Raw genomic sequence first — 11,953 nt, 5'->3', positions numbered from 1 at the left:
AACCATAAACAGAGCATGTTATTCACAGATCAATTCCCTCTTCTGTGCTCAGATTAAATCAATTGCTTCCATTCTGACATTCCTCCATTTTTCAGAAGTAAGTTTACACATAGAGGACCTGCAGCTTAAATTGACTTCCAAAACATGGCAACAAAAAATGCATTAGATCCATATCATGCCCGCTCATTTCAGTACTGAAACACTAACAATGAAAGAGGGAAAACGAGTCAAAGACATTAGATTTGAAGAACCTGTGGTATGATGGTGCACAGTTTACTAGCTTCTGGTCAAATGACAAACCAATGAAATGGTGTGAAACCCAATTCCAGACTTCTACCCAAAATTTCTTTATTTGATTCTTTTTTTTATTTTTTTTGTTGATTTGCAATAAGATTCTCCATCATTATTTGTGATACTGTGGTGACTACATGCACTTATTCACACAGTATTTGTGCATAAATACACAATCACCCTAAAAATGACTCACTGCTATTGTTTTGCTGGTGAGGATAGACTGTTAGAGAGCACTTGTTGAAGTAAGAACTTTCTAGTGAAATTTTCATGTATGCATTCTGTAGAAACTAGCAGAGAGTGTGTGTGTGTGGATCCCTTTACCTCAATTGGATCTTCTCCTCACAATGACAACAAAGCACAGAGGGCCTGCCAGCCTAAATGGGAAACTGGACAGAAACTTAAACATTTTTGTGTAAGTCTGGTGTTAAGTAGTTTGCCCCTCCGCCTCTCCAGCTTTTTACTGTGTTCTCATGGTAGCATTTTCTCATCATTATCCTGGTACTTTGCTCGAGGTTACACCTCTGTTCCCAGGCCAGTCAGCTTATGGTGAAGAGATGCCCATGTGTTTCTATTGATGATGCCCTGTGAGCTAACTAGGGCCTGTGAACAGACAGTCTCCCAGCCAGGACGGACGGGACTGTACTCTGGGAAACACGAGGCTACGCTAAGCTGTTGTTCAGCTTTAGAAAATGGGTGAAGGAAAGACAGAAGGTCTTTAATCAATGGTTCTTGCAATGTGAAAATTGGACTGAAGTAGTTTTGCATTCAGTTGTGACTTTGCATTATTAACATCAGTTGATGAATTCTTAAACTTTTCTGTTGTGTTGTGTTTAGATTGTTAATAAAGGCTCTTCCTAAGTCTTTCTAAATGTAATTACAGGAAAATATACTGACTGATTATATGAGTGTAGGAAGTAACATGTAACCCATATTCTCTTTTTAAAGGGTAGAATTCTAGTGGTTGTTTACATTTATTTCATGACTAGAAAACATGTGCAGACATTTTTAACTATGCATGCTCAAAATTTCTATTCCAAGCCCTTCAGAACAAATGGACTGTATACAGCCTAATATACAATATATATGTTTGATATATACAGAGCAGAGCATTATTCAGTCATTATCTACCATATATATCCATATAAAATGAGAGACATTCATTCATCTCTGAACAGCACACGCACAGCAATTCTGTTTCACTGATGCAAAGCTCCAGCTGCATTTTCATCCATATGCAGGTCTCTCAGTGAATTGCCCAGCCAGGAGCGGCAATATGATTTATTATCACTGTGATTGTTTGACTCGCACAGCAGCTGCACAAAATCATGGAGCCGCTTTTAAAACTGAGAGCAGAGAGATGGGAAAGCAGTGAAGGGCTGCATAGATATAGCAAAAAAGAGGGTATGAATGAAAGAGACAGCAGGAAATATAATTCATGTGTGCATGCGCTTCCCTTGTTTGGGTTGGGCAATAACATACTTTCGATTTAGATGTTCTTGTAAACATGTGCATCATTTGATAGCGCAGGAGCCAATCTTTCAACTATACAAGGTTTAGCACACAGTTCAATACTTGCATTAACCTCCTCCTACAAAGACTCCTGCCCTGGTCCCTGGGGTATATCCGAACACTTACTAGATTTATTACCTTGTAAAATGTTTCTTTGTTCTGTGATTACGCCTTTATAATAGAGCTGGTTTAAATGGTGAATGAGGGTGTCTTCCACATCTAAAACCTAGAGAAACTTAAGGATCAGGTCTTTGTCCAGTAAGCTTTATGCAATGAAGAGCTGGCTACCCCCCTAAAATACCAGAGAGAGTTTTATGTGCAGCAGCACAGCGCCAATAGCCCGAGGCAACAAGGCAAGCTGCAACCTAACCGTTCATCTGATTGATGAACAAATGATGAAGAATGTCATATTCCAAGCTCTATATGCTGGTGCCGGATCATAGCTTTAGCATACATTATATATAGTATATATGCTATGTATGTTAGCTATTGACGAGCTGACACATTAGTGTTATAACTAGTCACCTTGTCATTTGATAATTAGCTTACATTTGGGTTGAAACACAGAACAATTCCCAATATTCAATAGAGGTTAATAAACACCTTACTTGAAACACCTTATATGCCAGGGGTAAATAAGCTGGAAACAATTTTACATTTTTCTTACCAGCCACTCGAGAGACATTACTACTCTGGTCTTTGTGCATAGTGGATCCATTTTCTAGCTAAGCCCAATGTGCTCCATGGGCATCCCAGCAATTAGCTGTTCTCTGGCAGAATCTACCTTTAGCTCTGGCTCCAGACAGATCCTGTTTCTTTGTCCCATATGGGGTACATATTCTCCTTAGAAGTCTTCTGGATTATATTTTTCTGGATCTTACATGATCCTCTCAGGAGCATTTAAGATGATACCACACCCTTCTGACAGCTAAGGCCCTTAATAACCCAGCATGTTTTTTTTTATAGACCAATCTCCATCTCCTCTCCGTGGGAAGGTTAGGAGAGGCCAGTCAGTGCTTCATCATATTGAGAGGCTGAAGGATGAAGCGATGCAGCCAGCCGAGTCCTATATCTGCAGTAGGGATATGAGCTTGTCAGTAATAAATGATGCAGGTGGGCCACCTGTGAACTCCCTGTGGATATCTGCCAAAAAGAGAGAGACATACATTTTGCATAACAAGCTCAAAGGAAATTTGAGAAGAGGAGAGCAGGGAAGTATTCAGAGGTCCTTAATGGGGACATCCTCCTCCCTGCTTTCCAGTAGCGCCACCTGCCTGAAGAATTTGTGCCACAAAATGTTAATGTCATTGTCCACTCCTTGTGTTTGTAGGCTAGTGGTGTGATGTTTAGAATATACTCTGCAATGCCAATTAGAATCAGCTTCAGGCAGACATTTTTTTGCTGTAATTCTTTCCAAACAGATCCATCCCAGACCAGTTTTATACAAAATCATCCTGCCGATACCTCATTATATTCCTATTATCACATTTGCTTTGTGTACTGCTCTACAAGTACATTCCTCTGCAAGTCACTCCTTGTTGAAGTAGTGTCTCACAACATGTCATGGTAATAAGGAGATCGGCTAATCCAGATTTACAACTTTCAGCCGTTCAGTTATAACCTTTACTTTCTCCCTTTCCTTATAGTGAAGCTGCAAATAGAATCCCAGTCTCCATTCACGCTAGTGGGCTGTTTGCATTCATACAGAGAGGCTCCCCCAGATGAGATGCAAACATTGTATGTATTCATGTGTGCAGAAGTGGAATATCATCTATTGAAAAGGTGTTCAGGCACACATTCACATGGTTTAGTTAGTGTCTGGCTCTGGCTTGGAGCTGGTTTTGGGGGATTTGCTCTTATCACTTATCATTTACTACTTCATAAACTGATCCAACCATAATGGAAAAGCAGTATAACATTGACCTCCAGTACCACCACCTCACCGTCCTCACCGTCCTACACAGTCCTACACCATAGTAACTGTCCACATATTTTCAGAAACTGTCACTTTTTCTATGCACATACACATAAATCAATCATTCCACAGTATAACCTTGCAGAAGTCTGTGTTAGGAGGCAGGAGGCTTCAACTCACAACGCACTGTCACCCAAAGGTGCTGGGTTTGATTTGAGAACATGTTGCTGAAGCTTTAGTGTAGTGAAATGCTTCATGAGTGTTAAAACTGTCTCTTCCATCTTGTTTTCTACTCACAGTTTAGGCTTTAAACGTCACAGACAAAATACAGGTCTAACTGAAATGCATGAATTAAAGTCTGTGCCTACTAGAACTACAGTCAGTTTAGTCTGTATAGTTTAATAAAAGTTAAGGGTAACGCATTACAGAAAACCTGTAGCAGCCCCTCTGTATGAAATGCGTGGCTCAGGATAACTTTGTGCGGTTATTTTTGGGAGCGTGAGTTTTCTCTAAATCAGGCAGCTCCATCTCTGCTCCACGTCCTTACGAACAGGTTTCACATGAACTTTGACGGTGAATCGTGTGAGAGAAAGACAGAAGAGGGTCACAGAGTGACAGAGGGAGAGAAAGGGAGAAATGGGTGTAGGCAGCATCTTCGACCAACGGGAGTTGGCATTCCCATGGAGAGGAGACAAAGAGGGGGGAAACGGGCGGAGGAGGGTGGGGGAGTAAAGCGCCGAAGAGTGAGGTGAGGCAGAGCTCATTCAGTGGGATCGTTGAGCTACGGAGCTCCTCGGATTTTACTCAGAGAAAATCCCTGTGTTTGGTCTGTGAAGCGCTCCTGTCCTGGACCGCTGTGCGCTCTGCAGCTCTCCGTGGCTGACCCCATCTGAAGCAGATGCGATAAGACCCAGCAAGTGGACCAAGCACCAAAAACTTTTTTAATCGTGGTTTGCAACAAAGGTAAGAAGCGGTTTGACAGTTATTGTAGCCTGGGATAGATTGGTGGGGATAAATGTCTGGCTTCTCTTAATGCTTATATTTAGATTATGTTGTTGTTTCTTTTATTAGGTAAACAAAAAAATAACACATGAATTGATGAATGTCTGCAGGTGCACCGGGGCTCTGTTTGTAGGTAACATTGCAAAACAGCCTACAAGTTCTAAACATTAATCTCTCTCTACATTTATGTTTGAGTTAGACTGCTTAGTGTTTGTTAATATTTTCATATCTTACTGAATAGACGACATAGGTCAGTGCCAACCTGCAGTAAGTCCCGGTGCTCCGTCCGTCAACAATAAGCTGCACATTACATTACACGGCTGAACAAAAGGGCTGCATACATTTCCTCAGACTCTGCTGGTCGGATTGCTCTAATTGCATATATGGGCTGCGTGAATTAAATAATATCGTGTTTGCATTGAATTGATCGATCGTTACAGTTGATCTAAAGAGTAAAAAAACGTGTTTGTGCACTTTTGTCGAGGTCACTGCCTTTAGTGTCAGTGATCGACAGAGAACCTGTTACACAAAACAATAAATCTTTGGCTGCCGTGTGTTTAATCAGTGCCAAAGCAGCCTTCATTAAAACTCAACCACAAATCTCATCTAACCTGCGCGCAAAGGTCCCCGCTCAGCTCTTCAAGAACAAAGTTATTATAGCAGAATTCATATAAAACGGTTTCTTTTTATTTTAAGTTTACACTGAAACGTACTGTAAGTCGGTAAATAAATCGTAGACAACAACAGGTGCAGCCGCGGTTTAAAGTGATGAACTTGGAAAACGGTATAATTTTTAATCATGATAAATTAGTCAACAAGTTGCAGTTTCAGATTAACCTTTGAGCACATTCCGTATTAAGACAGACTTTGCCAGTTGTTACAAGAAAGAAAGAAAGAGAGAGAGATGACCACATGCTCTGCCATGCTGTTAAATTGGGGAGAAATGCAGGGTTTGGTATTTAAACAGGTTCACAGTAATCTGTGAATTTTCTTCACCACCAAAATAAGATTAGGAAACATTGTAATTTCTGCACAGACCGCTCATCCTGACAGAGGGAAGAAAACCTAAAGGTTTGTTTTTTAACCTTACAAACGCCACCCACCTCTTGAGCCAATCGCTGCAGCCCTTTTCCCTCTTTCATATTAAAACGCATGCACGCGGGCGCGCGAGTGAAACACACACACACGCAGAAACACAGTTTTCCAATTGCACCATCAATGTCACCATGGAAACCAACTCTCTTGGCACCCTCAGTTGATCGCCTTCTGCATTACTCTTGGCTTGTCTTGAAAACGTGTAGAGGGTGTGTTTGTGGACGCTTCTGTCAGCAGGATGGTGATGGATGAAACCAGGGAAGGGAGGTGGTGTTGCTCCTTCATGCACAGATAAGTGTGTATGTTGGATTTTAATGGGCACTTTTCATCATCGGCTGGTGGTCCCGTAGCAAGAGCAAGTCACTGTGCCATGAGCACTGTGTCGCAGGGATTGGTTCTGAAGAAGTCTGGGCTGTAATTGCCGGGAGAATCTGTAAAAGAAAGTGTCCATGCAGCTAATGCGTTTTGTCTTTTTCCCAGAGGCTGCTCTCTAAACCACTGCACTATGGCATTTACTGCCTTACATGAATGAACACAACAGACATTTAAAGCAAGCTCAAACATACTGAAAGGCAGGATGAGTCATTTTCTATATAAATTCACACATCTATAGAGGGGGGTGGGTTTTCTATATGGAAGCATATGAGTTTATCCTGTGGGGGGTTTACTTGTAAAATGCAGCCATAACAATCATAGCACATAAATGAGAATTCTCATCAATAGGAGTCTGTTTGGGTGCATTATGCACATATTTAGCATCAATTTACACAGAGGAGCATCGTTAGTGTAAAGCCACTTTTATTTGGCTGTGCACCATTAATCCCTTTAGCCTGTGTTTGCATTTGAAAATAATAGAATAGAAAAATGAGTTCCTGGGTGTTTATGATTCTAGGAAACATGCTCCTTTCTACTTTCTACTATTGTTATCAACACATAGAAAATGAGTGCTACTGTCTGAAATGGTGTTTAGAATTCAGAATTACAGAGAAAAGTAAGGAAACACCTATTTTAAACGGGCCATGAGGGAATTCTTAATTGAATGTGTGGTGTTGTTTGGTAAAATACTTGGATGCAAGTGGTCATACATAAACACAGCCAACACACAGAGACACACACGCACACAGGCCCTGCAGCTTCACTGAGCTCCTACTGGAAGTGAAATGAGTCAAAATCATATTTCCCAGAATCTGCTATGTTAACCATCTGTGAAGATGCTGCTTTAATTAGGATACACAACACTCAAGGTACCCAGGGCAGGGCGGCTGTTTACACACATTCACACACATGGGGGGTGGTGGTGGTGGTGGGTGTGTGTGTGTGTGTGTGGGAGGGGGGGGGGGGGGGGTAGCTGTAGAGATGGAGGTGCAGGCCAGGGGTAAATAATATGGAAATAACAAGGAAGTAATGGAATTCAGTTCAGAATCAATATGCTGACTGACAGCTCCTTCATTTTCTGTGCTCTTGAGTGAAAATTAAATTAAAATTTTACCAGTGCATGTCAGTGGGTGTATGGATTGATTATGGCAGCGTGTGCTGCTTGAAAGTTATTAGGAGAAAAAAAACCACTGGATGGATTTGTCTGGAATGATCATAGATGCCTGGGAATAGTAGAGCAGATGGCAAATGAGCCATCAGTAAGCAGGCATCGGCTGATTAAAAGAAAAACGCATTTGCTGAAAGATTAATTGAATCCTATAAGATCTCCATATGTTCAGATGTAACCGATATAGAATGTGATAATATGGTTTCGATCACGGTAGCCTTCATTTTGTACACCGTTCCACACTATACTCTAAAAAAAAGTCCAAGAACAATGTGGAAACACTTTAGCCTCTGCCAGACAAACTGAGATTTTACACTGCCAGAAGTGTGAGATATGAGTGGGAGAGAGTTAACATGTGGGAGTGACAGAAAGAGAATAAGATGGGGAGGACGGAGAAGAAAATATAGAACTCCATCTTTAGTTGTAAATGATAAACAGCAACAGAATGGAGTTAGAGGGAGGAGGAGAATGTGGGCTTTCAGGGTTGCACAAACAGATTTTCAGTCTCTGAGTGGCATTTTCACAGCTCATACACATCACTTATAAGTGGCTTTATTGTTAAATGTCTTCAATGTTACGTCCCCATATGTATCCAGATTAAGGACAGCTCTAGAACATAATGTTTTGTCTGCAGGGTAGTATGCATAAAAAAGTGGAATACACACCTGCATGTGTTGAAATACTTCCTGAAATTAGGGTGATCTCCTAAAATGTCACCCAGCTATGTTACCTGGAGATACCTGTGGTGGTCCAAGTCAAACCACTCCTCTCTCTGTTGCTTTAGCAGTGGGACAGGAAGTGTGATAACGATAAATGGATAAATGGTGAGAAAAAAAAGAAAGAGGCACAAAACAGGCTAGGAAGAGTGGAGGAATGAAAGGAGACCAGATGACAGTAGAACTAGAAAAAAAGGAGATCAAACAGGTGAAACTGATACTAGACTGCAGCAGTGGCTCATCTATAGAGATGTGTGTGTGTTCATGTGCATGTGTGGTTGTGTGTCTCCATTCATGGAGCTTCTCTGTGGTCTTGCTGGCAGTCTGTGGCATCTAGTGCTTGAGTAATCCTCCTGGGAACACACTGAAGCTGCCAAAGTGCCATCCAGCTCCTCTTTTCACTCTGTACCTCCCTCATGCTTGTCTCTCTTTTTCGCACTCTCTCAATACTCCTCCTTTTCTTCCTTTAGCCTTTCCTTTCATTTAATTCCTTCCTAATTACCTTAATATCATCCAATTTTATTTGTTTCTGTGCTTGATTTTCCCTTGCATTCATTTGCCCGATCTGTCCTTTCTGGGCTCTTAAACTGTGATTCACCTCCTCCTTCTCTTCATCACTGTACTCTGGTTGTGAATCTTCCCAATCTGAAGAGGAAGCGATTCATGCTCTTTTATCTGCTCTTGAAGTTCTGCCTATAGAAGCAGTGTTTCGTCTCTCAGAGAGCTGAACAGAGTGAGCCCTTTCCCATGGGTTGACCAAACAATGAGCCTGGCTCCCTTCACTTCTGTATGACTGCACAGGAACAGAAAACATAGGCATTCACTAGTGAGACTGCTGCTGGGCGGCAAAAACGACAGATCTCTGCTGGGCATGGTCGTGCCACTTCAGTTTCGTTATGAGACAGTGGCTTCCCATCTTGTGTTGACCGTATCAGGGAAAACCCATAACCACCAAACTGTAATTAAAAATTAATTGAAACTTATTTTCTTGCTTCTGGTTGTAGCAGCTCAGTTTAGAATATAAAAACCTTTGTACAAGCTTCTCGAGGCCAACCTATTTTGCCTGTTGAAAAATGCAATGAAAACTGCTACTTTTGTTGTCAGGCACCTGGCTTGGTAGGATCTTAATACCTAGGACAAGCTGCTGTGTAGAGAGAACACAACCTGAAATTCTTGACATTTTCGTGCTTTGCAAGCCAGCCTATCTCCAGAAAGACAAAAAAAAGTAGTGGTTGAAAACTGTGGTAGCCAAGAAAATCCCAGAAAAGCTTGTGAAAATCTCTAATTGAGTGATTTTGATGCCTGAAATAAAGAGTGAAAGTAATATTGTACAAATATGTGGCGCTGCCTGTGGCCTCGACACATCCCATCTGGGCCTCATCTGGTAGCAACAGAGGTCAAAAGTCATGGTCAGAGTAGCCTATGTGTGTGCTAAGAGCCTGCCAATTTCGGTAGTTAAAAGAATTTTCATCCCAGTGGACAAAGACATGTTCTCCTTAGTGATAGCTCTATCTGCTTCAGTTTGGTGAATCTGTACTGATTCTATTCTGACTCAGATTCTTCTCAGAATTATTATTAACATGCTGGCAAGGGGGGCCCGCAGGGGACTGAGTCAGTGTTTACTGGTACAGTGAAGACCTCATCACCACCGCCACTGTCCTTCTCTCTGAAAACCCCCAAACCACCCACATCCCATTGGCACCTGCTTAGACTGGAATTCAGGTCAGCAGGGGGAGTCACGGAATTGCTTCGAGAGCAATTGGTAAAGGAAAGAGGAGGCAGGATGGGGGTGGGGGGTGGGGGTTTCTTCTTCCTGGCACCACAGACCATGCCACTGTGAACAATTAGAGCATTGTGTGGCAACAAAAGAATCATAATTAAAGCACATTAAGTGATTCGTTCAAAATAAACAGAAGACTTCATCTGAGCCATTGTCAGAAAATTCAGTGTGACAGATTCACACTGGTTATCAGATGGAGCTACCTTTGTGTTGTGCCACAGCTCTGTGGCAGCTCTTATGTCTGATGTCTTTGTGTCCCACACAGAAGGCAATATCAATACTACCAGTGATAATAACATTCAACTAAACTATAAAGGTTGCACATGGCTTCACATACAAAGGAGGAGTTAAATGTTTTTCTGTCACTTTAAAGAGCCTTTGGAAAAAGTTGATTGCATCCTGCAGGGATTGTTCTGATTGTTCTGACTGTCTTCCCATATGCTTCTTTCCTAGAGTGAAACTTTTATGACTGTTCCATAATCAACACAAACGAATAGAATATGAAAATCAAAAGAATATGAAGGAGTAAAGCTATATACTGTATATATATATATATATATATATATATATATATATATATATATATATATATATATATATATATATATATATATATATATATATATATATATATATATATATACTAACTCTCTATTCATCATTGACTGGAGACATAAAAAATTAAGGATAAATTAAACTAGTGTCATCGCCCACTTCACATAATACCCCTCCTACCCTTACCCACCTTCCTCTTCCTTTGCCCCTTTTTACTATTCCACAAATCCTCAATTAAGTGCGTAATGGGCCTCAGAGGCAGGTTTGTGTGCTTCTTTGTTCAGCCTTGGGGGGATCGACTGGCATTAATGTTCCTCTTGAGCATGTAAATAGCCCGAGCTGTGGGAGCGCAAAGCAGAGCTGCCACTTGTCCGCTTAATCGCGAAGAGCTCCATCACTTTCAGACACTTTCAGGAGCCAAAACAGGACATGCATGAGAACTTCAGCACCAAATACAATACCCACACTTGGAGACGTAACCTCAGCACCCATGTCCACCTCCCACTTCTTCCGGAATACCCCCCCCCCCCCCCCTTTTTTTTAAACTTTCTCTCACTTTCTCTCTCCTGATTCCCTCACATCCCTTTACCCTCACCCCTTATATCCTCCTCTCTCCATTAAATCTGGCTATAGCCCTCACCCCTCCTACTCACACAGATCCCTGACCAATCCTCCCTCTGCATGTGTGCTGCTCCCCACTGCTCAGCCTATCCCATACTGACGAGCTCCAGTTGATGGGCCCATACAGTCTAGTTTTGTTTACCTCACCCACTTGTGCAGCGGAACACACAACAATCCCGTTCATTGCCTGTTTGTCAGCCCCCTTTTCAGAATTAAGAGGGGAGAAAGAGAGGAGGGAAGAGGGGGTTACAAAAAACAAAAAAAAACCGAGGAAACAATTAAGTCACCCCTCCTCCCCCTGAACCCTGTGGTAGCGGTTTCCCAGCTCTAGATTCTGTGAACTAACTTGGAGGCCTGTAAAGTGGCCCATTATTCAAGTAGGGGTGGCGTGTTCCAAGAGCGGCTTGCCTCAATGGTTGATGAACACAGAGAGGGTTTTGTTGGAGGCTCTTGGCTCACCATGTTATGCACTGGTTAATTAGGAGCTGCATCTATCTATGTATCTATCTATCTAGACAGCCATCCAGACGTTGAAATTAACTTGTTTTTTGACATAACAGATTACCAATAATTGTCTATTCGACTGGATACAAACTGAAATATAAATTAGCCGTGCAGTACTCAGTGCTGCTAGTACAGATGGACTCTGACATCACTGGGTATTCTTCTTTTCTTGTAGTGTAAGGATTGCAGTGAACCAGATTGTGGGGAATTTGTATGCCTTTAAATCTCAACCATCTTCTATGCAGACTAAGATGTATGTGCTCTGGGGATTTGCCTGTGTCTGGAATCAAACAGTGAAAATGTGCTAGAAATGATTTTGCCCAGAGCTTTTGATAATGATTGACTGCATACTACGTCTGTCATAATTAGGGAGTGGTAAAGGCATGAGTTCACTCTCTATGGCATTCCTGTGCTGCTTG

The sequence above is a fragment of the Parambassis ranga genome, chromosome 6 (genome assembly GCF_900634625.1).
Source record: "Parambassis ranga chromosome 6, fParRan2.1, whole genome shotgun sequence".
NCBI lineage: Eukaryota > Metazoa > Chordata > Actinopteri > Ambassidae > Parambassis > Parambassis ranga.
This window is presented reverse-complemented; position numbering follows the sequence as displayed.